General features: G+C 40.3%; 1 protein-coding gene and 1 long non-coding RNA gene across 2 annotated transcripts in view; both read left to right on the plus strand.

Annotated features, from left to right (window-relative positions):
- PRKAG2 (protein kinase AMP-activated non-catalytic subunit gamma 2) overlaps positions 1–26737 on the plus strand; it is a 3182689-nt gene that overhangs the window by 1097711 nt on the left and 2058241 nt on the right.
- Positions 14648–17007, plus strand: LOC122798164. Its single transcript, XR_006364223.1, has 3 exons — positions 14648–14712; positions 15012–15099; positions 16789–17007. It is a non-coding gene; the product is annotated as an uncharacterized LOC122798164 (long non-coding RNA).

Genomic DNA, 26737 nt, shown 5'->3' on the forward strand with positions numbered 1-26737 from the left:
GCCTTTCATAAGCGGATTTGTCGGGAACTAATCCTATATGGGCCCATATTTTTCCTCCTGATACTTTGTAAGCCAAAGAGGTCCTAAGAGAAAATGCAGTTCATCAGCTTGCTTGGTAGAAATATACAAACACACACACACATTGATTTATTCAACCACATTTGTTTGACAAATGCAGATGGTCAACAAGTACACTAGACAGTCCCTGTGTAGATGAATATTCCCTTTCCTCTGGGACTGTGCAATCTTGGAATTAGTATATGTAATTAGTTGGGGGGGGCATGCTCCCCTGCAAAAATGATGTTAGTAGGTTTTTTCTTTGTTTGAAATTTGCATGCACTGAAGTTCTTTCATGGCATATGTATGGTAACATTTTGAAATTCAAGCTTGTTGACTGGTCAGAAAAAGTAAGGATAAAAGCAGTCATTAAACTACACAAACAACTCAGAGGACAAATAAAGTCTACCAAAGCCAAATTTGGCTTCCCAGGCCAAGGACAACCACAAAGCATTCTTTAGCTATGTCCACAACCTCAAAGGTGTTGCACAATTGTGTGCAGAGCTCATTGTAAATGGAGCCACCTGTACTGAGCCAGAAGATATAGCAACCTCCTGGCTGATAAAATTCAGCTCCAACTTTACTCCCCTCTCCCCCTCAACATTTCCTCAGGAAGTATCATCAAATATAACTCCCCCTACTATCACTAGGGAACAGGTCCTTAATGCTGTAAGACCAAGAACACTGCATCAATGGGCCCAGACAATATCCCAGGATGCCTGCTAAGCAGCATGAAACATGACCTATCAGTGCCTCTGGAATTACTATTTAACTGTAGCCTCTTCCTCATGAATGGAGAAAGGCAACAGTCATCCCTCTGCACAAAGGTGGGCCATCTACAGACCATGGAAACTACAGACCCATAAGTCTCACTAGTCTTATATGTAAAGCCATGGAAAGAATTATCATGGGGATGATTGATAGAGATATAGTAAACCTCCAGAAACTGGACCCAAACCAGTTTGGTTTCTTCAAGGGGAGATCATGCCTACTCAACCTGGTGGACTTCTTTGAGAAGGTCACCAAAGCAATGGATGAGGGCAAAATCGTTCACACTGCCTACTTTGATCTGGCCAAGGCATTTGACACAATATCCAACTTGGGCATTATTGACAAACCCAAGAGGTTAGGTACAAACCCATATGACAACCAGTGGATAGCCAACTGGCTCACAGACAGGACACAGGAAGTTAAAATTGGGGAGTCCATCTCTACAAAGAGGACAGTCACAAGTGAAGTCCCTCAGCGATCAGTCCTTGGACCGCTCCTTTTTGGCATTTACTTCTCAGAAGTCAAGGCCAATGTCAGTGGTCTCCAGCTGACTAAATTTGCAGATGACTGCAAGTCAGGAGCTGTCACTGAATCTCACATTGACACAAATGTTCTCCAGGAGGGGCTGACACAGACAAACAACTGATGTCAGAGTCATGAACTAAAACTAAATGCCAAAAAATGCATAATATTATCCTTTGGGAAGTCATCCATCCCTGGTAACTATCATATTGACAACACACCCCTTAGAGCTGACCCGATAGTCGGGGACTAAGGGACACACATAGATAGTAATCTAGCCTTTGGTCATCACGTGTCTACAATGGTGAGGAAATAATTCTATGTTGCACAACTTATAAACAAAGGTATGTCATCTAAGTCCAAGGAAGTCATTGCTGCACTGTATTCAGCATTCATCAGACCTGTCATTGAGTACAATGATCCCTTTGGTATGTACCTAACCAGGCATATCCAACAACTGGAACATCCACAGAGTTTCCGCGCTAAAAGAATACAGGGTGTAAGTAGTATGTCCTATGCAGACCACCGCAAGGCCCTATTCCTGTATTCTGTCTCCTACAGACTTTTGAGGTGAGATCTATGCCTGGCATACAGAGCATTGTCAGACCCCACTCTGATGGATCTCCTGCATATCCACAAAACAAACAGTACCAGAATTACTCATTTTAAAGACTTAAACCTTGCCTGTCATATAAATAGGATTTGCTGGAGAGATATGTGTGTATCCCAGAGATTACACTTTCTGTTGAACAGGCTCCCCATCCATGTGAAAGCTCCTCCCTAATCCAATTCAAGTGCAACTTGGATAGTTGGATGGGAAACCGGAAATTCATCCCTGGTTTGGCACCTATGTCTCTGATGCAAACAAGTAACCTGTAAATGGTTCATCTCCCAGGCCCATGCTTACACTTAACAAGGGTATGAGAACTTGTCAGTGATTTGGGATGCATAGCTAGGCTTAAAAAGGCCCTTGTGATTGTTAGTGTAGCAAACACCTGTGAATATATATATAAATATATATATATATATATATATATATATATATGTGTGTGTGTGTGTGTGTGTGTATATATATGTATATATATATATATATATATATATATATATAATGTATATGTGTATATATATATATATATATATATATATATATATATATATGTGTGTGTGTGTGTGTGTATATATATATATACACACACACACACACACACACACATATATATATATGGGTATATATGGATCTAAGTCAGTTTGAAACTCAAAATTCATATCAGCGAGATGTCATGATCAAATTTCTGAAAGCTTGAACGTTAAAAAAAAAACGCACAAATCTTTTTTTTCTTTTTACAGTTTTGCGGTGGGGGGGCCTGCACCCCAACATCCCCTGCTAATTATGTATACCAACTCTGAGATTGCACTACATTGAGGAAAACGGTAAATTTCACAGTCCTCACTGTACTGGGATCTCCATTCAAAAGCTTCGGGTTTTCAGAAATTCAATCATATCATCTCGCCAATATGAATTTCAAGTTTATGAAAACTCGATCAGCTGATAGGGATGTATATAAGGTGCTGTACTAGTAGAACCACTTTCATTAGGAAAGTTAACCATCTCCATTTCCTTTGATGAGGCAGAGAAGGCAGAAAAGTGACCAGCCAATATAATGTTATGGCAAATATTCCTTAATGCTACTGTCTGCTTCAGGGGTTCATTATACTTTCATCTAAATGGAGTTTTCTGAAATGTACATTTGGATGAAATGTCCATACATATCACTAGATCTACCATGTATATGTTCCCCAAGCATTATACTCTTACTGTTTTTACCAGATCCAGACTCCTTTAGAATAACAGTACAGAAGGGCATTGCATTATAGTGTTCTGCATCCAGGGGATCCAGTGAGCCACTTGAAAGTGTCCTAGTGATCCTGCAGCTGCAGTAGTGAGATGTAAGAATAAATACTTCTCTGCATTGCTCACCACAGTGATGCATCTTTGACATGTAAACTCTTGTCTGTGGACTAGAACTGTCCCCCTCCTTACTTGTGTTTAGACCTCATATTTTTATTTGTCAGTAGACATTTCCAGAGCATAGCCATATTGTGCACTCATAAATAAAATTACAGTTTACTATGTCTTTTCTAAGAATAGGGAGAATGAAGTCAGCTGGTCAGCCATGTTGTCAAGAATTGGTCATTTTGTCAGGGTTGTGAGGCTGAAAGCTGTGATCAAGAAAACAGGTCAGCTGATGCTTCCATAGCTAATGCCATCTTTTGCATAGGAGTTTGTAGCATTTTCATTTTTCTGTTTATGATGCACTGGTACCTCTAAATGGTGGTGTGCTAGCACCAAGCATTACTGCTGTAGTCCTGGTGTGTATTAACCAGTGGTGACATTAATCTGAGAACTAAATATAATGCTTTCATCATCTGGCTATATCAGCCACTATGTGATAGTGAGAGCCTTTCAAATAGTCTTCTGTCTTCATATGGCCCACTGTTAGTTTCTACAGGGCTGCTTATTTACACACTGCCCGAGTCATTTACTTTGTATTCTTCAAGGATGTCCTTCCTTAGATCACTGCAGTATTCTAAACTGTTGATTTATCTTGATAAAGAACCTTTATATGTCTGACCAGGGTACCAAAGGCAAAACCTGCCATAGAGCCTATTGTATGGCTTAAGCCTGCTGCCACAGGTTCAAAAACAGATCTCACAACCATCAATCTGTTTTACACATGGTTGTTGGTTTTGTTTGCCTTCACTGGTTTAGATAAGTGCGCTGTTGGAGAACCTTCCTTGCTTTTTCTTAAAATATTTGGTGTTTGCAATACTATCAGATACCAGCTAGGAGGGGAAAGTGCAATCGTGGTAGGCAGATTCCCTACAAGGGTCTCCACTTCCAGTACCTTTTATGTTTAGGTGCAGAGCACAGTTATAAAAACTGCAGTTTTCTTCCATACATAGAAGTTTACATAGACAACTTTCAGTAACATGGAGACCAAACAGTTTGTGCCTTGCCCAAGCTAACGGTAGATACTTCCACCCCCAGCATCTTACCTATCCCAAAGAAGAAGTTCAAAAGCCCTAGGTCTGATATTATAACTACCCAATCAGACACAGATGTACCCTGTGAAGTTTTGGAACCCGCAGTACATCCAAAGGCTTCCCAGACTACCCTACCAGAGGTCAGTATGGTGTCTGATTCATACACTTCCGATACAAATGATCTTACCAATAATGGTGAGAATGGGAACCCTGTCTAATCATTTCAGAAAGATCCAAATGTATTCTGCAAAAATTAGAAAGAAAATAAATACCTGGGTTATTAATGAAGGCTACCTGTCTTATATAAAGTACATACTGCTGCCTTTCACTTAGCAACAGGGCATTAACATGTCCTTTCTAGACATCCAAGTATGATGAACTAAATTTTATTACTGATGGACCATTTTTAAGCGATTACACCATTTCATGGGTTATGTGATCTGATTTTAATAATAAAGACATCAGATAGTATAACTGATCTGGGCATAGTAAATAACTTTCTGGCCTGGAACACATTGACATTACATAAATCATAGCCACTAGATTACAAAGATCACAGCAGTAATGCAGAAAAGCAAGAAATGTTAATGTACAAATCACAAACATAATGTTGTATTACCACCTCAGCAGGAAAGGAAAAATCTGTCTAAAATTTCTGTTTATTCTGTGTTAACCTGTTACTCTGCAACAAGTAAATTCTCTTTCTGAATTTGTTTTGACACCAGTTTCCTTTCCATGCCATGCATAAACTAAGTATTAAGAGATTGCGCATGCTCAGTTTTCATGAGACGTGGAAAATGAATGCAAATTATTAGTATTTTACTTATATTGGTATGGTATAATACCTACCAAGGGTGGGAGTTATGCAGAAATTGACTCTGCTCTGGCCTGTGTGTTTGATCTCACATGGACATACAGGAAAAGGAAAGTCCTACAGAACTCCTTCCCCTGGTAGATATTATAGTTAAGCATTTCCTCAGTATTTTAACAATGTATCATTTGCACACATCATCCTACTTCCACGAAGAGTGTTTTTCTTTGCCTAGCACATTATTTACTCACCTTATCTAGGGCTGCCATAAACCCTAACAGGATGGTGGAAATGCATGAAGTGGCATTTTGTTCGGCAGTGCATGTGTTTCAGTTGACGTACTGTGCTGTGCATGAATTGTGAACATGTATAACAATCAAAGTCACAGAGTACACCTACTGTCAGATATATGGCCTGAGTGAGTGCTGTAAACTAACAAAAATACAGGTGTATCAACAGGTGAGGTGAAGCCCTAAGAAAGTGAGTGAGTGGTGGATGAAGATGGCACTTAACCTGTGCCTGGTGGCATCCTTATCTAGGAAATTTAAGTTCGTAACTGCTTCTCGCCTCATAAGTATGACGTACTGCCTTACTGGAAGGCTGAAAATGCTTTAAATTGTGCTGCATAGTGAAGTAATACTGCATTGTATCTTCGAGGTTTATATATACATATAGATTATTTATTAATTTGGCATTTGTTGACCGGGAAAGTCCTACTGGGTCAGGAACCCATTTTCAGTGGAGGCCCAGGGAGAAAAGCTCCACAAACTAGTACAGTTAACAACATATAAGGTAAAACACTTGCTAAAGCATAGGTACAATGGTCATTTGAGTTACATTTACATTAGAGAAATACAAAGTAAATATTTTTGACTTGAGATACAAAGTAAAACATTCTGTTTACATTTTCATTTGAGAATTGCAAAGAAAACATTTGACTAGTGTAAATAACAAGGTTATTTAATATACATGCAGGTGAACAAGATAGCTTGGATGGCATAAAAGCAGTTAGGTTTCAATGTCTGAGGTCACTGGCAGCAAAGTTGGTTAGTTTATCTAATTTGTAAAGTTGGAAGGCTAGTGTTATGGTGATACGGTGGTATATCATATATATATATATATATATATATATATATATATATATATATATATATGGTATACTATTTAACAACATTTTTGTGGAATGTAATTCCATATTCACAGTGTGTCTTCAGCCATTATATGCAAAGGTTCTTATTTGCTCCAAGAATCTTAAGTACCTACATTCTGACTGTAAAGTGATTCTTTCTCCTTGTGGGGACTTAGCTCAGCTATGCCTGTTTTGGAAGCATGTTGTATCAGGAGGCTGTACCATGCTTTGGATGGTTGTGAACAGACTCCTGTACCAGTCTGGGTCTGTCCTAGTGCCCAAGCAACAGTAAAACAACCTAAGCAAGTCTTTCAAAATTCGAGGAACTTTGTTGTAAGGATGACAGAGCTGCCTGTTCCAAACAATGTGATTTTTTGCTACTCTTTTTTTTTCTCCAGCTCATATTCTTAATGTATTAAAGTCTGTAAGTATAAGGCTATCCACTGTTGTTGCATTTTCAAAAGGAGCTTTGTCTCATGTGCTGTAATGTGCATTTACAGAACTGGTATAGCTTCTTACTAGTAAGACTGCCATATATAGTATCCCTTAACTGCAAGGCTCACTCACTCGTTCTGCACTTATTTGGTGTTCATTCCATCCTTTTTCTACAGTACCTGGCATACAAAGTGGTGCCTGTTTATATGCAGAAGTAAGGGAATTTTAAATGTGTTCAGTAAAATGGTTTACATATAATAAAGAAAACTACAACACAGTATCTTCAGTGCTGTTGGCATTTTATGCAGCTCTGTGTTTCTGTGACAAGTAACATTTTCCAAAAACAGTTTCTACCTCCGCTTAACAATGATCCGCTGTGGCAACCCCTAATAGGAGCAGCCGAAAGGGGAAGAGTTTCTACCTCTTCTTGATGGCTTCAGTGAAGTTATCATTTTTTTTTTTTTTATATTTAATGGTATACACTGTAAACATCTGCATTGCAAAATGAAGTATTGTTGAGTGTAATTAGATATAAACTTAGTGTTATACATGCTGTGTAATTAGATATAAACTTAGTGTTATACATGCTGTATATTTTCCAATCTGTTTCCCTGTTTTTTCACTGTCCATCCAAAATTTATAAGCTGTTCATATGAGGGTTCTTCCCATATTGTTCAAAATTCTTGAATGTATATATCATCTGTAAACATATGGGCACATATTTCTAGTTCATGTGAGCAGTTCTTTGTTGAAAACCAAATGACCTCAATGTAATTTTATTTGCATAGTAAGCACTTAAACTGTCACAAATCATTATTGAGTTTGCCAGTCTTGTGGAGCAAGATTTGTCTGATGGAATGGGAGGGCTGACAGAGATGGACAGAATGCCTGCCTAAAGCAACTGCCCAAAGCAACTCTGGGAATTAAAAAGGAAGAGTTTTATTTGTGAAATGACCTTGCATTTTCCTTGAGAGAAAATTAGGTGGGAGTTGGTTTAGCAGCTGTGACACAGAGGTTGTTCTGAAACTAGGTTGTAAGATAAAGAAGAATATATACGTGTTGGGGATGTTATAAAGTTGTCAAGAATGAGGGCAGATTTTGGTAATAGTTAGGGAGGTAATCCAGATACGATTTTGTCTTTCAGTTATTTCTTTAATGCTGTACCCCAGAGGTCTGAAATTGAAATAACCATGAAGACTGTGCAAGGAGTAAAACCCTCAGCCAAAGGCAACTATCTGCAACCAAAACATAAAGAACAATAACAGCTGCAGCTAGAAATGTAATGCTGTAGCTTCTCATACACAGAATTGTGATGGGTTGAGGGTTTCTTGTGGCCTGAGGGCTGTGAGTTTGAGATCCCCACTCCATTTTGTTCTGTGCAGACCGTTGGATCCAATAATGCGTGAATTCTTCTGTTGTTTTTGTGAATCAGCTGCTTTGCAGGCCTTCTCCAGGAGGAGTTCATGTTGTTCCAGAGAGTAGTTCTGCACAATAGGAGCAGGAGAGTTAGGAGTGACGTTGGAAGGCAGAGTGTGAGGGCAAGTGTCTGACATGGTGACTCCTTAGTGTGTAGGTAGGTCACATTCAGCTTATGGATCTTCCCTGTCCATGTCTGAGGGCTGGAAACTGCAAGAGCTATCATCTGAAAGTCTTTGTACTTACTATTTTTGAAAGGCAATTAGCTGCGCCATAACAAGAATGTCAGGAATACTGTAGTTTGCATTGTCAATCAAAATATAAGATATTGTAATGGCCCACTGATGCTAAAATGGGGGTGTTTTTTCAGAAATAAATCATCACAGAATTACTGGCCGTAAGAGCTGCAAGGTGATGAAAAGGGCATCCTAATAATGAATGATCAGCTTGTTAGTTAGTTCTCTTTGAAACATGTACTGTATGTTTTTCACGGCTGTAGTGTAAGAGAGTATGTCAGTGAAGGCAACATACAGATGCAAGACTCTGTGGACTGTGCAGGGTGCTTACACAGTGTGGACTGTGCAGGGTGCTTACACAGTGACAATGTCTCCACATCATGCTTCCAGAAGCTAGGATTCAGTCTCACGTTTGGTCATTGTCTGTGTGTTTTTTTTTTCCCCGACAGAAACTCGACTTTCCTCCCAAAAGTATTTTGATCAATTGGCTACAATAAATTAACCAAATATATTGTGTTTAACCTTGATGCCAGCATTGTGGTGGAAAAGAAGTCAGAGAAGGACCATTTCATGTACCCAGTTAAATAAATAAAAAAGCTACCTGTCTGGCTGTCAAAAAAAAACAGAAAGTAATCCAGTGAACAACAGCTGTGTCAGTGTAGAGGAATAAGCTGTGATTATGAACTAGGTGACCCGATTTTAATTAGCAGCTGTGATACCAGTTGGAGCATTAGTTAGTTCAGCGGTAATGCATTCCATAGTTTTACATATACTGCTACTGGGACTGATAGGCCCGTGATTGCCAGGTCTGTTGTGGGGCCTCCTTTATGAAAGGGCACAGCTGTGGCTTTTCTTCATGTCAGGTATATGGCCTGTGGTTATACAGGAGAGGCTGGGCTGTGTGATGTGTGATACTTGGAAGCATGTTTTTAGTTTTGGACAAAGCAGAAACCACTTGAACAAGGATGATAGCAGGTGGGAAATTGTGAAGAGATAGGTAGTGTGGCAGGTGTGAAGTTGGAGTTAAATTTATCAGCAAGGATATTAGCTATCATTTCTGGGTCAGCGTGAGATATACTATTGGATATAAGATCCAAGTAGAACTGGATCTTACTTCTGAGTTTACTAATATATCTAAATAATGCCTTGTGATTGTCTTTAATATTGATCGTATTTCTAAATTCGTAAGTGGCTTTGCACTCTATAAATGTGTGCATAAGGGTCTTGCTTAATGCTTTTAACTTGCTTTTATAGTCAGAGAGAGAGAGAGATTTGTTTTCTTACAAAGAGTACTGAGCTTTTTCTCTTTCCTGTGAAGTTGGTTTATATGGGAATTTCACCACACGGTCTTATTTTTGAATGTATCACTGTTCTTGTGACAGTTGGAAATGGCCTCTTAGAGCTGTGATGAGTGTGCTTAGACGCTTCATGAATAGGTTTGTTCTACTACTTTACTTCTGCAGCAGAAGCAGAGGGGTTTTTTTTCTTATGTCTTACAGTCGCCCAACCCCCTTCTCCAAATAGAGGGCTCAACCAACTGTCTGAGTGAGTGTGAGTAACAGGCTTCCCTCGGAGGGGGTCAGGGGATGTCCCAAGTTTCTAGTGACAGCATTGTTCTTTTTCAAACTAAACCTTCATTTTGTCTCTTAATGACTGGTCATCACCAAATGTGAGTTTTTTGGTTCTACCACAGTCGGAAGGCTCTCCAGCAAGACGATTTCCCATTGGATGCAAAGAGAGCCAGATCATCTGTGATTAGGCAGGTGCCTCTAATAAAACTGTCCGACATATCTGTCATGCTTTCATAGCTGTTTTTTGACACCAGTAAACCCAGTGGTCACTTGGGGTACCCTATTCCTGGGGTCCCCAGCCACAGCTTGATATTTTGTCAAACCAGCAAAAGCTAGTACAGCAGTTGGATAATAACTCTTATTTATATCTCCTTTCAAATTCAAAGATATCTCTGGTTATAGTAACTGTGTTTCATCAAGTAACAGGCTTCATAATTCCATTAAATATTTTACCACCTACAAGGTGCCCCTGGCTTAGGTAAACCCTGCTGGTAGACATTCTCTCCACTAAAACAAATGCTGCTGCTGGATGGAGTCTGATCAGTAGAAAAATGTGCTAATTTCCTGATTGCACTCTTTAACCTGAACACAGCTGTGTTATGACCCTGTTAGGATAAAGCTAAATGAGCAAGGTAAGGACTACAGAGGTCAGCAGCTCAAACTGGCAAATGTCAGTGCAGACCTTGAATTTTAAGAAGCGCTGATACTTTCCAATCTTCAAAGATGTTTTTTTTTTCTTTTTTCTTTCTTCTTTCAGGGAGTTTTATAAGTACTGGCAGAACACCAGATACTATAATTCTCAATTTCTTTGCTGAAGAATTCAGCGGAATGTCAAAAATAATAGTAGAATAAAGGCTCAAAATCAGGAGCACATTTTAAATATTATTGTAATTCATTTAAAATGTTAATAGAATACCATCTTTTGCATCAGCATGCATTTTTTGGACAATAAAATGTTTAAAACTCTGATGTCTTGATTTAGTGACTGTCTGTAATCCTGAATGATTTATCAGCAAATTAAAATTTTTATGAAGGACAGAGCAATATTATGAGCAAAATCAGGGAAGGTCTGTGAAATCAGAGACAGTGACAAGCATGCATTACTCCTCAGTGAGGTAAATAAAAGTGACTTAACCCTGCTGCTGATTGATGAGTGCTAAACAACAGTCACTGATCTGATATGGCAGTACCAGTGTTAATGTATTGCTTTTTGCTGAAATAAGTACAAATTAGTATTTCTATGGTTTATGCAAAAGCACTGTGTGTGAGTGTGTGTGTGTGTGTGTGTGCACGCGTGTGTGTGTGTGTGTGTGTGTGTGTGTGTGTGTGTGTGTGTGTGTGTGTGTGTGTAAAAACAATCACTGATTTTCATCTGTTCACATACCCAATATTACCAGGATACATACGTTATTCGTCTGGGTATCACTGAAAGTATAGCTAACAAGTAATTATACTTCATAAATAAGGCATAAATATATCAAAGAACATTCAGACACAGATCATCTAGGAGATTGGTGGCCCCCCACACTCCAGACCTTATAAATTGAATACAGGGGGCTCCCTTATACTTGACTATGTGGGGAGGGGGGATCACATAAAAGATTTTGCTAGTTGGGGAGAATGAGAAGAAAAAAAATGTATTTATTTTCTGATTATACTCTTTAACCTGAGTAGGGCTGTGATAAGTCCCTGTTACAATAAAGCTGATAACGGTACCTGCTCTCAACCGTGCCCATTCAAAAAACAGCCCCTGCCCAGATATGTATGTACAGAAAGCTGCTGTAGGAGATGTGGAGGGTTGGGAATTGTGTTGTAACTACTTTAGTTTTCATCACTGCCAAACATTAGAGGTGTGAACAGGAAGACATTATAGCTTGTTTTTGGGCTGGAGACAGTGTAGTCATTGTTTCTTTTACTTTTGTCACAGACGTCGGAGGTATACAAAGATGGTTACTATAGCTTGTGCAGGGGCAGTGTCCTGTCTAGGAGCAACAAAGTAGAATGCAGTACTGTAATCACATTTTTTTTCACTTTCTTCACAATCACACATCAGGCATGTATATACAGCTGGCTGCCTTAGGGGTGAGGAGCGAGGAGTTATGCTATGTTTATGCATGTCAGATGCCAGCAGTCACTTGAAATACATGACTGTGGCCATTTGAGCCTTTGCTTTCATCCCAGTTAAATGACAGAGAGATGCCTAGGCAGTGACTGTCATTTTTAGAGGGTTAGGGAGGTAGTATTCCTACATAGGACCTGTGTGTTCTTACAGTAATAGGCTTCCTAGTTTATTGTGAGCTACTATTTTGTCAGCTTTGAACATTTTTTTTCCTGAATCATAATTTCTGTTCAAACCATCATTGGATGAAAAATTTGTATAAAAAGAAAAAAAATTAAAATGCACTTCACAACACATAGAAAGTTATGGCTTCTTGAAAAAGCTGAAGAGTAAGGCAAAATGTGAGAGAAGGAAGAAAAAAGTAATGTGCGTGGTATGGAGAGCCCAAGATGGGAAAAAACAGAAGAGCAGAGGATTGGAGGATGTGAGTGGGTGTGGGTATTGGCGGGGGCTGAAACAGTAGGCTGTGCCTAGGGCACCATTTCACCTAAGTTCAGACCTAGAGTTTTTATAATGTCTCATTGTTGCAACTAAACACCAGTAACTGTGAATGTCCCTTTTTGAGCTGGGCCAACATTGTGTGGTACACAGGCCTGTTGTAATGTAAGCACATTGTCGCTACAGGTCAGTCTGTGCGTACTACACCCAAAACTTTGCTGCATGAATCAAAAGGTTGCTTAGGAGGGATGATACTTAGAGTAGAAGTGCCTAGGAAGACCCCAACTTAACATTTGCTAGGTGTCCCAAAATGTTAACACCTGCCCTGCATGCTATAGAATAGTAATAACTGATTCTGGCCAGTCTGAATTTTTTCCATGAAGTCATTAGGGGCCAAGTGCCCTAACAACATATTTGACTCTAATGTAGAGTTTACTGTTGTAGATGTGGGGAAGAGCAGCTCAAAAGGCAGATGTTACTTAAGCCATCGCTGCAATTACATTGGATGGTAATGAGTAAGTATTTTTTTTTTTTTTGGCTGTGAAGAGGTTACCAGAAAATATTTTTGTTTTATCAAGTGTTTGTTTATAGACTGAAGTATATTGTTTGATTTACTGTTTGTGTATGTTGCTCTATGCTTTTCTGCCATGGATGGTAATTTGCTGCAGTTTATACTATAAATATCATCATATCATAGAGGATCATGACTGAATCTTTGATTGTGTGTTCAAGACATGGATGCCAAAACCAAGATGTATGCGAGAGAGGTGAATCTTTGTATCCATGTGAGAGTACATGATAGGAGGAGAGAGGTGAATCATTGTATCCATGTGAGAGTACATGATAGGAGGAGAGAGGTGAATCTTTGTATCCATGTGAGAGTACATGATAGGAGGAGAGAGGTGAATCTTTGTATCCATGTGAGAGCACATGATAGGAGGAGAGAGGTGAATCATTGTATCCATGTGAGAGTACATGATAGGAGGAGAGAGGTGAATCATTGTATCCATGTGAGAGTACATGATAGGAGGAGAGAGGTGAATCTTTGTATCCATGTGAGAGTACATGATAGGAGGAGAGAGGTGAATCTTTGTATCCATGTGAGAGTACATGATAGGAGGAGAGAGGTGAATCATTGTATCCATGTGAGAGCACATGATAGGAGGAGAGAGGTGAATCTTTGTATCCGTGTGTGAGTACATGATAGGAGGAGAGAGGTGAATCTTTGTATCCATGTGAGAGTACATGATAGGAGGAGAGAGGTGAATCTTTGTATCCGTGTGTGAGTACATGATAGGAGGAGAGAGGTGAATCTTTGTATCCGTGTGTGAGTACATGATAGGAGGAGAGAGGTGAATCTTTATATCCATGTGAGAGTACATGATAGGAGGAGAGAGGTGAATCATTGTATCCATGTGAGAGCACATGATAGGAGGAGAGAGGTGAATCTTTGTATCCGTGTGTGAGTACATGATAGGAGGAGAGAGGTGAATCTTTATATCCATGTGAGCGTACATGATAGGAGGAGAGAGGTGAATCTTTGTATCCATGTGAGAGTACATGATAGGAGGAGAGAGGTGAATGTTTGTATCCATGTGAGAGCACATGATAGGAGGAGAGAGGTGAATCATTGTATCCATGTGAGAGTACATGATAGGAGGAGAGAGGTGAATCGTTGTATCCATGAGAGAGTACATGATAGGAGGAGAGAGGTGAATCTTTGTATCCACGTGAGAGTACATGATAGGAGGAGAGAGGTGAATCTTTGTATCCGTGTGTGAGTACATGATAGGAGGAGAGAGGTGAATCTTTATATCCATGTGAGAGTACATGATAGGAGGAGAGAGGTGAATCATTGTATCCATGTGAGAGCACATGATAGGAGGAGAGAGGTGAATCTTTGTATCCGTGTGTGAGTACATGATAGGAGGAGAGAGGTGAATCTTTATATCCATGTGAGAGTACATGATAGGAGGAGAGAGGTGAATCTTTATATCCATGTGAGAGTACATGATAGGAGGAGAGAGGTGAATCATTGTATCCATGTGAGAGCACATGATAGGAGGAGAGAGGTGAATCTTTGTATCCGTGTGTGAGTACATGATAGGAGGAGAGAGGTGAATCTTTGTATCCATGTGAGAGTACATGATAGGAGGAGAGAGGTGAAGCTTTGTACCCATGTGAGAGAGAGGTGAATCTTTATATCCATGTGAGAGTACATGATAGGAGGAGAGAGGTGAATCTTTGTACCCATGTGAGAGTACATGATAGGAGGAGAGAGGTGAATCATTGTATCCATGTGAGAGTACATGATAGGAGGAGAGAGGTGAATCTTTGTACCCATGTGAGAGTACATGATAGGAGGAGAGAGGTGAATCATTGTATCCATGTGAGAGTACATGATAGGAGGAGAGAGGTGAATCTTTGTATCCATGTGTGAGTACATGATAGGAGGAGAGAGGTGAATCTTTGTATCCATGTGAGAGTACATGATAGGAGGAGAGAGGTGAATCTTTGTATCCATGTGAGAGTACATGATAGGAGGAGAGGTGAATTTTGTATCCATGTGAGAGTACATGATAGGAGGAGAGAGGTGAATCTTTGTATCCATGTGAGAGTACATGATAGGAGGAGAGAGGTGAATCATTGTATCCATGTGAGAGCACATGATAGGAGGAGAGAGGTGAATCTTTGTATCCATGTGAGAGTACATGATAGGAGGAGAGAGGTGAATCTTTGTATCCATGTGAGAGTACATGATAGGAGGAGAGAGGTGAATCTTTGTATCCATGTGAGAGTACATGATAGGAGGAGAGAGGTGAATCTTTGTATCCATGTGAGAGTACATGATAAGAGGAGAGGTGAATCTTTGTATCCATGTGAGAGTACATGATAGGAGGAGAGAGGTGAATCATTGTATCCATGTGAGAGTACATGATAGGAGGAGAGAGGTGAATCTTTGTATCCATGTGAGAGTACATGATAGGAGGAGAGAGGTGAATCTTTGTATCCCTGTGAGAGTACATGATAGGAGGAGAGAGGTGAATCTTTGTATCCCTGTGAGAGCACATGATAGGAGGAGAGAGGTGAATCATTGTATCCATGTGAGAGCACATGATAGGAGGAGAGAGGTGAATCTTTGTATCCATGTGAGAGTACATGATAGGAGGAGAGAGGTGAATCTTTGTATCCATGTTAGAGTACATGATAGGAGGAGAGAGGTGAATCGTTGTATCCATGTGAGAGTACATGATAGCAGGAGAGAGGTGAATCTTTGTATCCATGTGAGAGTACATGATAGGAGGAGAGAGGTGAAACGTTGTATCCATGTGAGAGCACATGATAGGAGGAGAGAGGTGAATCGTTGTATCCATGTGAGAGTACAAGATAGGAGGAGAGAGGTGAGTCTTTGTATCCATGTGAGAGTACATGATAGGAGGAGAGAGGTGAATCATTGTATCCATGTGAGAGCACATGATAGGAGGAGAGAGGTGAATCTTTGTATCCATGTGAGAGTACATGATAGGAGGAGAGAGGTGAATCTTTGTATCCATGTGAGAGTACATGATAGGAGGAGAGAGGTGAATCTTTATATCCATGTGAGAGTACATGATAGGAGGAGAGAGGTGAATCTTTGTATCCATGTGAGAGTACATGATAGGAAGAGAGAGGTGAATCTTTGTATCCATGTGAGAGTACATGATAGGAGGAGAGAGGTGAATCTTTATATCCATGTGAGAGTACATGATAGGAGGAGAGAGTTGAATCTTTGTATCCATGTGAGAGTACATGATAGTAGGAGAGAGGTGAATCTTTGTATCCCTGTGAGAGCACATGATAGGAGGACAGAGGTGAATCTTTATATCCATGTGAGAGTACATGATAGGAGGAGATAGGTGAATCTTTGTATCCATGTGAGAGTACATGATAGGAGGAGAGAGGTGAATCTTTGTATCCATGTGAGAGTACATGATAGTAGGAGAGAGGTGAATCTTTGTATCCATGTGTGAGTACATGATAGGAGGAGAGAGGTGAATCTTTGTACCCATGTGAGAGTACATGATAGTAGGAGAGAGGTGAATCTTTGTATCCATGTGAGAGTACATGATAGGAGGAGAGAGGTGAATCTTTGTATCCATGTGAGAGTACATGATAGGAGGAGAGAGGTGAATCTTTATATCCATGTGAGAGTACATGATAGGAATAGAGAGGTGAATCTTTGTATCCATGTGAGAGAGAGGTGAATCATTGTATCCATGTGAGAGTACATGATAGGAGGAGAGAGGTGAATCTTTGTATCCATGTGAGAGTACATGATAGGAGGAGAGAGGTGAATCTTTATATCCATGTGAGAGTACATGATAGGAGGAGAGAGGTGAATCTTTGTATCCATGTGAGAGTACATGATAGGAGGAGAGAGGTGAATCTTTGTATCCATGTGAGAGTACATGATAGGAGGAGAGATGAATCTTTGTATCCATGTGAGAGTACATGATAGGAGGAGAGAGGTGAATCTTTGTATCCATGTGAGAGTACATGATAGGAGGAGAGAGGTGAATCTTTGTATCCATGTGAGAGTACATGATAGGAGGAGAGAGGTGAATCTTTGTATCCATGTGAGAGTACATGATAGGAGGAGAGGTGAATCTTTGTATCCATGTGAGAGTACATGATAGGAGGAGAGAGGTGAATCTTTGTATCCACGTGAGAGTACATGATAGGAGGAGAGAGGTGAATCTTTATATCCATGTGAGAGTACATGATAGGAGGAGAGAGGTGAATCTTTGTACCCATGTGAGAGAGAGGTGAATCTTTATATCCATGTGAGAGTACATGATAGGAGGAAAGAGGTGAATCTTTGTACCCATGTGAGAGTACATGATAGGAGGAGAGAGGTGAATCATTGTATCCATGTGAGAGTACATGATAGGAGGAGAGAGGTGAATCTTTGTACCCATGTGAGAGTACATGATAGGAGGAGAGAGGTGAATCATTGTATCCATGTGAGAGTATATGATAGGAGGAGAGAGGTGAATCTTTGTATCCATGTGTGAGTACATGATAGGAGGAGAGAGGTGAATCTTTGTATCCATGTGAGAGTACATGATAGGAGGAGAGAGGTGAATCTTTGTATCCATGTGAGAGCACATGATAGGAGGAGAGAGGTGAATCTTTGTATCCATGTGAGAGTACATGATAGGAGGAGAGAGGTGAATCTTTGTATCCATGTGAGAGTACATGATAGGAGGAGAGAGGTGAATCTTTATATCCATGTGAGAGTACATGATAGGAGGAGAGAGGTGAATCTTTGTATCCATGTGAGAGTACATGATAGGAGGAGAGGTGAATCTTTGTATCCATGTGAGAGTACATGATAGGAGGAGAGAGGTGAATCTTTATATCCATGTGAGAGTACATGATAGGAGGAGAGGTGAATCTTTGTATCCATGTGAGAGTACATGATAGGAGGAGAGAGGTGAATCTTTGTATCCATGTGAGAGTACATGATAGGAGGAGAGAGGTGAATCTTTGTATCCATGTGAGAGTACATGATAGGAGGAGAGAGGTGAATCTTTATATCCATGTGAGAGTACATGATAGGAGGAGAGAGGTGAATCTTTGTATCCATGTGAGAGTACATGATAGGAGGAGAGAGGTGAATCTTTATATCCATGTGAGAGTACATGATAGGAGGAGAGAGGTGAATCTTTGTATCCATGTGAGAGTACATGATAGGAGGAGAGAGGTGAATCTTTGTATCCATGTGAGAGTACATGATAGGAGGAGAGAGGTGAATCTTTGTATCCATGTGAGAGCACATGATAGGAGGAGAGAGGTGAATCTTTGTATCCATGTGAGAGAGAGGTGAATCATTGTATCCATGTGAGAGTACATGATAGGAGGAGAGAGGTGAATCTTTGTATCCATGTGAGAGTACATGATAGGAGGAGAGAGGTGAATCTTTATATCCATGTGAGAGTACATGATAAGAGGAGAGAGGTGAATCTTTGTATCCATGTGAGAGTACATGATAGGAGGAGAGAGGTGAATCTTTGTATCCATGTGAGAGTACATGATAGGAGGAGAGAGGTGAATCTTTGTATCCATGTGAGAGTACATGATAGGAGGAGAGAGGTGAATCTTTGTATCCATGTGAGAGTACATGATAGGAGGAGAGAGGTGAATCTTTGTATCCATGTGAGAGTACATGATAGGAGGAGAGAGGTGAATATTTGTATCCATGTGAGAGTACATGATAGGAGGAGAGAGGTGAATCTTTGTATCCATGTGAGAGTACATGATAGGAGGAGAGAGGTGAATCTTTGTATCCATGTGAGAGTACATGATAGGAGGAGAGGTGAATCTTTGTATCCATGTGAGAGTACATGATAGGAGGAGAGAGGTGAAACTTTGTATCCATGTGAGAGTACATGATAGGAGGAGAGAGGTGAATCTTTGTATCCACGTGAGAGTACATGATAGGAGGAGAGAGGTGAATCTTTATATCCATGTGAGAGTACATGATAGGAGGAGAGAGGTGAATCTTTGTACCCATGTGAGAGAGAGGTGAATCTTTATATCCATGTGAGAGTACATGATAGGAGGAGAGAGGTGAATCTTTGTACCCATGTGAGAGTACATGATAGGAGGAGAGAGGTGAATCATTGTATCCATGTGAGAGTACATGATAGGAGGAGACAGGTGAATCTTTGTACCCATGTGAGAGTACATGATAGGAGGAGAGAGGTGAATCATTGTATCCATGTGAGAGTACATGATAGGAGGAGAGAGGTGAATCTTTGTATCCATGTGTGAGTACATGATAGGAGGAGAGAGGTGAATCTTTGTATCCATGTGAGAGTACATGATAGGAGGAGAGAGGTGAATCTTTGTATCCATGTGAGAGTACATGATAGGAGAAGAGAGGTGAATCTTTGTTTCCCTGTGAGAGCACATGATAGGAGGAAAGAGGTGAATCTTTCTATCCACGTGAGTGCACATGACAGGAGGAGAGAGGTGAATCTTTGTATCCATGTGAGAGTACATGATAGGAGGAGAGAGGTGAATATTTGTATCCATGTGAGAGTACATGATAGGAGGAGAGAGGTGAATCTTTGTATCCATGTGAGAGCACCTGACAGGAGGAGAGAGGTGAATCTTTGTATCCATGTGAGAGTACATGATAGGAGGAGAGAGGTGAGTCTTTGTATCCATGTGAGAGAAAGGTGAATCTTTGTATCCATGTGAGAGTACATAATAGGAGGAGAGAGGTGAATCTTTGTATCCATGTGAGAGTACATGATAGGAGGAGAGAGGTGAATCGTTGTATCCATGAGAGAGTACATGATAGGAGGAGAGAGGTGAATCTTTGTATCCATGTGAGAGTACATGATAGGAGGAGAGAGGTGAATCGTTGTATCCATGAGAGAGTACATGATAGGAGGAGAGAGGTGAATCATTGTATCCATGTGAGAGTACATGATAGGAGGAGAGAGGTGAATCTTTGTATCCATGTGAGAGTACATGATAGGAGGAGAGAGGTGAATCTTTATATCCATGTGAGAGTACATGATAGGAGGAGAGAGGTGAATCATTGTATCCATGTGAGAGTACATGATAGGTGGAGAGAGGTGAATCTTTGTATCCCTGTGAGAGCACATGATAGGAGGACAGAGGTGAATCGTTGTATCCACATGAAAGCACATGACAGGAGGAGAGAGGTGAATCTTTGTATCCACGTGAGAGTACATGATAGGAGGAGAGAGGTGAATCTTTGTATCCATGTGAGAGTACATGATAGGAGGAGAGAGGTGAATCTTTGTATCCATGTGAGAGCACATGATAGGAGGAGAGAGGTGAATATTTGTATCCATTGAGAGAGAGGTCAATATTTGTATCCATGTGAGAGTACATGATAGGAGGAGAGAGGTGAATCTTTGTATCCATGTGAGAGTACATGATAGGAGGAGAGAGGTGAATCTTTGTATCCATGTGAGAGCACATGATAGGAGGAGAGAGGTGAATCTTTGTATCCATGTGAGAGAGAGGTGAATCATTGTATCCATGTGAGAGTACATGATAGGAGGAGAGAGGTGAATCTTTGTACCCATGTGAGAGTACATGATAGGAGGAGAGAGGTGAATCATTGTATCCATGTGAGAGTACATGATAGGAGGAGAGAGGTGAATCTCTGTATCCATGTGAGAGTACATGATAGGAGGAGAGAGGTGAATCTTTGTATCCATGTGAGAGTACATGATAGGAGGAGAGAGGTGAATCTTTGTATCCATGTGAGAGCACATGATAGGAGGAGAGAGGTGAATCGTTGTATCCATGTGAGAGTACATGATAGGAGGAGAGAGGTGAATCATTGTATCCATGTGAGAGTACATGATAGGAGGAGAGAGGTGAATCTTTGTATCCATGTGAGAGCACATGATAGGAGGAGAGAGGTAAATCGTTGTATCCATGTGAGAGTACATGATAGGAGGAGAGAGGTGAATCATTGTATCCATGTGAGAGTACATGATAGGAGGAGAGAGGTGAATCTTTGTATCCATGTTAGAGTACATTATAGGAGGAATAGGAGGAGAGAGGTGAATCTTTGTATCCAAGTTCGAGTACACGATAGGAGTGATTGGTGAATCACAGTCTTTCTTTGTAGTGCATGGGGCTTTATACGTTCCATGTACTACCATTTACAGGAAAAAAATGAAAAGAAATTTTTGAGTGCTAAGTATTTTGTCAGCTTTCAATGCCTTTGAAGCTGTTAAAACACTTTAGCACTATCAAACAGACAGCAGGCAGAAACAATGTGTCCTTCTGAAAAAACAAAGCACTTTAAAACGCTGTTAGATGTTTCATTCTAACAAACTTTTATTTGTAAATGTGGCAGAACAAAGTATCCAACAGTTTATAAAAGCAGTTTTCCTTTCTACTGCAGTTTTTTATCAGCCTGTACTGTTTGTTGTCAGTCCCCAACATGACACCCAGGGTGCTTAACAAAAACTGTTTAAAGCCCATTCTGACTTTAGAAGCCTGCATAAAAAGTTTGTCTTTTTCATGTTTTTGAGAGTAATCACTGTTATCTATGTACTACAATGCTTTTATATGATTTTTTATACTGAGAAAATGGTGCTTAACTGATGATGTACTTGTTTCTCACATGAGCTTCTTGGTTTTACCCTACTGTTAGCAGTTTGTTGCATTTTAACCTGTGCTAAAGCAGTAGAAAAGTTGCACTCTTTCCGTTATGTACACTGTTTACGTTCAACCATAGTTTATGTGCTTCAGTACATTATCTGTGGTAGACAAAGTTCTCAGCAGCAGTTGGTAACAACGTTTTGATTTGGAACCTTCTAGAAATATCTGTGAAGCAGTCAGAAGCTGTCAGTGCATTGTCTGCCTCCCCTTGAAGTTAGTACTCCATTTAGATGTTAGTTTAGGGTATCTCTGATCTTCATTGTAGGTTGTAGGGCTTTGAGTTTTTGGCTTGGTGGGTCTGTCCACTTAATGTACTTTTTATTGTGTCATACTACCTTCTTTATGACAAGTGTCTTGCTTTGTAGAATTGGTTAATTTGTTTCTTTTCTATTTTTAAAATTTGCCATTAACATTTTGTTTTTAGGTAGCAGAATCCCCTGGGTTCTGCCTTTAACTTCTCAGCATCCTATCTTTGGGACAGATGGAGGAATTCATAAAGGTTGCAGCTAGTTAGTATGGAGATTTTTCTGTTGTGTAAACACTTTTGCTCCCACTTTGCCAATTGTCTTGTCTTGTTTTGTGGTCAAAGTCTGTGCTGGAAGAAAAGGATGTCCTCTACTTATGACAGTTACAGGAAGGCAAATAAATGTTTTTCTTAGGTAACAAGGTAGTCTTAGATTATTTTACCACCTTGCATGTCAGTTATGGTCTCACAGACTGTAGCTGGTGACCTTTTCACTTGTAACAGGCTGTTAAAGCTTGCTGGGGATCAGCTTTTGCTTACAAGAGGAGTAAAGCTAGTATACATGAGGGTACCTTACAAACTGGACATTTCAAGTGGATCTTATACATTCTAGTCATGCACAGGTAGTTTAAGGCTGGTGACATTTATAAGGTATTATTACATGTTGTTTTTTGCCATCTTTCCTTTGTGACTAATGTCCACTTTTGGTTGAAATACATGACGTGGACAAGAGAAATTTGTGGCTTGTAATTTGGGTGAAATACTGAACTTAGATTACATTTTCTTTGTACACGCCCATAGGTTCATAGGTAGGTACTAGGCTATTGGCCCTAGGGCCCATACAAGCCTAGCCAAAAAATGTACCCTAGCTTTCGCCACCCAACAAATTTATTTTCCTGTGCCCCTGTCGAGCAGAGCCACAGAAGTGACCCCCGGGGTGAATTTCCCATTTCCCATCCAATCATCATGATTTTTCTTGAAGAGTGCTAATGAGGAGCTCTGTTTGACATAGATAGTACAGTCTGTTCCAGAGTATGGGAAGCCTCTGGGACAGGAATCTATCCCTCCAGCATGTTTTGTTTATTGTGGTGACAAGGTTTAGGTCCCTAGAGCATGTAGCTCGGAGGGATTGGGATTTCTTTAAGTGGAGCATGTCCAACAGCTCTGGGTTTGACATAGCTTTGTATGTTAGGCAGAGATCGCCCCTGAGTAGGCGATATGCGATGGAGTAAAGCTGTAGTTTTTTGAGACGGTCTGCATAGGGCATCTGTTTGAGGCCAGTAATCCTCTTTGTGAGGTATTTCTGTGGTCTTTCCAGTTGTTGTAGATGTCTTGTGAGGTACATACCAAAAGGGGCATTGTAGTCTATAATGGGTCTAATGAGTGATGAGTAGAGGGGAACAATGACCTCTTTTTTTCTGGATGAGAATCCTTTTGTGATGAGATGAGCCACGTAGAAGGATTTCCTGACCACTGTGGCGATGTGATTATCAAAGGAGAGACTACTGTCCACCTGTGTCCCAAGGTTTCATCACATTTTCGGCATTAAGTAGACTACCAGCTATGTGGTAGTTCATGGGTACAGAGTTTTTACCAAAGGGGATGACAATACACTTTTTGGCATTGAGCTTCAGGCCGTGGCTTTGACACCAGGTATCTGTCTCAGTGAAGCCCTTTTGTAGTTTGTCCACATCATTAGGAGTTTCGATTATGGCTCCTAGTTTGCAGTCATCTGCAAACTTTGTTAGCCAAAGACCTTCTGTGTTGGCCTGCACTTCAGAGAAGTAGATACCAAACAGGAGAGGACCCAGGACTGAACCCTGTGGTACTCCACTTGTCACTAGTCTGATGTCGGATTTGGAATCTGCTACTTTTACAGTAAGGGTTCTGTCCGTGAGCCAGTTGGCAACCCATCTTGTGACATAGGGATTTATACTAGTTTAATGAGCTTATCTATAATTCCAGCGTGGAGGATGGTGTTGAAAGCCTTGGCGAGATCTAGATAAGCTGTGTGAACCATTTTACCCTCATCTATGGCTTTGGTGACTGCTTCAAAGAAGTCAATCAGGTTTAGGAGACATGATCTACCTTTTACAAATCCAAACTGGGTAGGGTCCAGAGTTTGGAGATTACCAATGTCTTTGTTTATGAGTTCCACGATGATGCGTTCCATGGCCTTGCAGACCAGGCCCTACATGTCCCTGATGAGGTGATAGTGATCACCTCAGAAATGGCAGTTCTGTGCAGTGCTGACATAGTCACTCTTATGATGCAGACTAGTGTCTTGCCCTTTGGCAATGTTCCCTTATATCAGACCTCTTTGCTGTGGCTGTTTTTGCAAGTATTGGAGAAAATGTTGGCATCCAGTTTCATCTGGGTAATTTGAGACCCTTGTCTCTCTGTCTGATTATCTGCAGGAACAGGTGAGTGAGTTTCCCAGGTGGAAGATAGTTGTGGGAGTGTCACTGTATCAGTGCTGTAAAACACAAATCATATATTACTACTCACTAGAAGGTTATTCCCCACATCAGCTGTGGTTCAGTAGTTTCCAAACTGCTAGATTTGAAATAATGTAAAGTATTTCATACTTACTGTTTATTAGGTTTTAAGAACTATGGTAAAAAATGCTGTTTAGTAGAAGTTTGCTACTTAACTTGCTTAGAAGTTGTGCCATGTGTGTATGAATTGAATCTGGTATATATTGCACTGTATGTTTAGTTGCACTTGTTGAAATGCATTAGTGGGGTGGGTTAAGGGTGCACCGGTGCAGTACTGCATACACCTTCTTTATCTCACTGAGATGGTAGTGCAGACCCAGATACAGAGTGTAATATTTAGTCTGAAGATATGCTTAAGGTATCGGGGCTGTTAGGTACCGAACAGTGAACTGCATGCACATTGTTGACATACTCTTACCACTGGCCAAACTGAATATAAAAATAAGTGTGCAAAATCGTCTTTCTTCTGAACTTCTTCTTCAGAGTTGTACTAAATTATTTGTCTATAGTGGAGACAACAGTTTTGTGAGCTGTGATCATGCCTCTCAACCTCTTAGCACAGGAAATCTGAACAAAGCCAAAAATAATGGGGGGGGGGGGGCAAAGGCTCAAAAGTAGGTACAAATTTTAAATTTTGCTCTTATAAATTTAGAACATTGCTAGAATAAAAAGTTTTGTGTTACCATGCATTTTCTGAATGATATGAAATCTGAAAGTCAGATGTCTGTCATTATTTAGTGAATCCAGTCCTCACTGATTTGCCAGAAAACCACCAATTGTTTGGGAACAAACCAAAAATGTAAGGAAAAATCTGGGCATTCTGTGAAAATGTGGACAGTTGAGAGGTGTGGCTGTGATGTCCCAGTTAATTCTTTGATCGTGCAACCCAGCATCATTTACAGGTTAGGAATTTTCTTTGGTCACACAGGATACACAGTTTAACTTTAATAAAGCAGCTAAAGTAAATAACGTGCCTGATTTTTTCTGAAAGTGCAATACCAAATATGATTATGTATGGTGGTAGTCTGGTGAGGTGGTATGATTTGTACCAGTGAGTTATTTGGAAAAAGCATAACTATTCGTCACAGGGGCATCCTACCATAGTCACCACTGTCTCTCACTTGCTGAACTGGGCTGGCTTGAACTCCCTCACCTCCTTCAAATGGTATCAACTGACACTCACCCACAAACTAGTAAACCATCCACTAAAAGTCGCATCCCTCCAGAATCTACTCCAACCCTATTGCACCACCAAACCACTAAGATCCAGCAACAACAATCACTTACAGGTCACTAAAGCCAATAACTCTGCTGGAGAAGCACTATTCTCTTGCGCCATAGCCAAATTATGGAACTCCCTCCCACCCACAATTACCTCTGTACCATCATGCACCCACTTCAAAAGTGTACTAAAAGCGTACCTAAAAGCATGCTGGCTATGCCCTTGCAACTCCCCCTCTAATATCACCCACCCACATCCACCCACTACCTTTCTTTCCACCCCACTAACTACCTTGATTATAGCAAGCTTGGATGCTCATAAGCCTAACTACTTATTATACAGCAGGAACTTCTTATTGTAACAATTGTTAATGCCTATTATGTACTTCACAGATGATAAAGATTCCAGTTGTCTACTGATATACTATGTTCTTCATCTGTAACTATGTTTGTAATTGTTAATTGCTATGTAAATCCAATTTAACTACTGTCTGTATATTTTAACTGCGGAGCTTTTCTCCCCGGGCCCCTGCTAAAAATGGACCTACGTGCAGTCAAACACTCCCGGTCAACAAATGTAAATAAATAAATAATATATTTATTTTTGTTGATCTTAATGCTCAGTAGACAGAAAATAAGTCTAGTGGAGGGGAATGGTCACAGTAAGATATGAGTTGTGTAAATGGGATATTCACAATGCAAACTAATGGAGGGGAATGGTCACAGTAAGATATGAGTTGTGTAAATGGGATATTCACAATGCAAACTAATGGAGGGGAATGGTCACAGTAAGATATGAGTTGTGTAAATGGGATAATCACAATGCAAACTAATGGAGGGGAATGGTCACAGTAAGGTATGAGCTGTGTAAATGGGATATTCACAATGCAAAGTAATGGAGGGGAATGGTCACAGTAAGATATGAGCTGTGTAAATGGGATATTCACAATGCAAAGTAATGGAGGGGAATGGTCACAGTAAGATATGAGCTGTGTAAATGGGATATTCACAATGCAAACT

Source organism: Protopterus annectens, chromosome 3.part1 (genome assembly GCF_019279795.1).
Source record: "Protopterus annectens isolate FY-2018-M chromosome 3.part1, PAN1.0, whole genome shotgun sequence".
In the NCBI taxonomy this organism is placed as follows: Eukaryota; Metazoa; Chordata; order Ceratodontiformes; family Protopteridae; genus Protopterus; species Protopterus annectens.